The sequence below is a fragment of the Silene latifolia genome, chromosome 11, assembly GCF_048544455.1.
Source record: "Silene latifolia isolate original U9 population chromosome 11, ASM4854445v1, whole genome shotgun sequence".
NCBI lineage: Eukaryota > Viridiplantae > Streptophyta > Magnoliopsida > Caryophyllales > Caryophyllaceae > Silene > Silene latifolia.
Genome location: NC_133536.1, coordinates 128,662,147 through 128,663,562, shown reverse-complemented (window position 1 = coordinate 128,663,562; position 1,416 = coordinate 128,662,147). Strand labels below are relative to the sequence as shown.

General features: G+C 37.1%; 1 long non-coding RNA gene across 1 annotated transcript; it reads left to right on the top strand.

Moving 5' to 3' along the window:
* Nucleotides 1–283: 283 nt before the first annotated feature.
* On the top strand, nt 284–1,203 carry LOC141615075 (uncharacterized). Its single transcript, XR_012529601.1, has 3 exons — nt 284–344; nt 422–493; nt 657–1,203. It is a non-coding gene; the product is annotated as an uncharacterized LOC141615075 (long non-coding RNA).
* Nucleotides 1,204–1,416: the final 213 nt, after the last annotated feature.

Genomic DNA, 1,416 nt, shown 5'->3' with positions numbered 1-1,416 from the left:
GATTCCGGATCCAGACCGATGCACAGCCCTCCTCCTACTTAAACCGTATTGTAAAAGTTCTAGCCTATTTTTGCTTGTGATTGAAGTAAAATGATGCTTTTCATCATGTAAATTTTTATTCTTTGTTCATTGATCCTCCTGGCTGTATTGTGAACTTAGCCTGCGTCATAATTTGAGCTAAAGCCCGCGTCTTAATTTTTCAGGAGAATTGTCCAGTAGTGATGAGAAAAAGTACAAAGCTTTGAAGCGAGCAACAGAAAGGGAAATAGCTCAAGAGTACAGACATTTGCTGTACATGTGTTGGAGCTGAAGATCCCCGTCTTTCTAATTTAAGGTTCCGGCAGGTATGAAGTTATTCGTCGTGAGTTTTTTTTCCTGAAAATATCTGGCCCACTTGGTGCTTTATTGTTGTTGATTTTAGGTACTAATTGATGAGTCCACCCAATCAACCGAACCCGAGTGTCTCATTCCACTTGTACTTGGTGCCAAGTAGGTGAGTTCTAGTCCATATAGCCCTGTAAAAATTTTATATTGCTCTTTTGGACTCCCTTTAACCTGGTGGATTCACTAATTATGTAAGGTAGAAATAGGCCATTGATACCACATGATCATTTGAGTGTCGGTCCTTACGTTAAGGTATTTGCTTACATTTTCAGAGTACTGCCCTCAGAAAGAAGGTGGGTGAATCTAATGCTCAATGGCACTGATCTCAGAAAGAAGGTGGAGTGAGCGCAATAACACCAACTTGTCTCCTTACTTTTTCAGAGAGTACTGAGGTATTTGCTTACCATTTTAGAGTACTATCCTCACAAGTTAACTTTGATAGCTTATTAAATGCCTTGTATCAATATATTACTGTTGTTGTTTTCTTCCTACAACATCGAGGACAGTGAAGGCTCCTAATTGGGTACTGATGAGACGATTTTCAGAGATTTATTCACGAGACTCCGATGCAAGCTTCATTTTTCTGCAATTTTTTGAAGTTCGATTTATTTGCACTATGATGCGACTAAGTGATGAGGATTAAAGGATTTTTATTTATGTTTTGCACATGGTAGCGTATCTTCGATATTTGTAGGCTCTTAACAACATGATACGATTTTGTATTTTGTTTCAATAGAATTTGTCCTAAAGGTTCTAATTAAATTGGAAGGTTTTTCTTGGGTAAAAATTGCTGGAGTTTCTGAATTGTAACAGGTTTAATTCTTATGAGCTATACGATTCAATCGTGTCGGGTTACGATAAAAATAGAAATATTTTAAAAAAAAAATAACAGGATCAAAGAGAACGGTTAGTACCATCACAACTGTTCTCTTTGAAAAGGTAGAACTAAGGCGCCAAAAAATCTAAAACTCTAACAAAGAGAACTGCTTTATCAAAGAGACCGGTTCTTATATGCAACCGTTCTCTTTGATA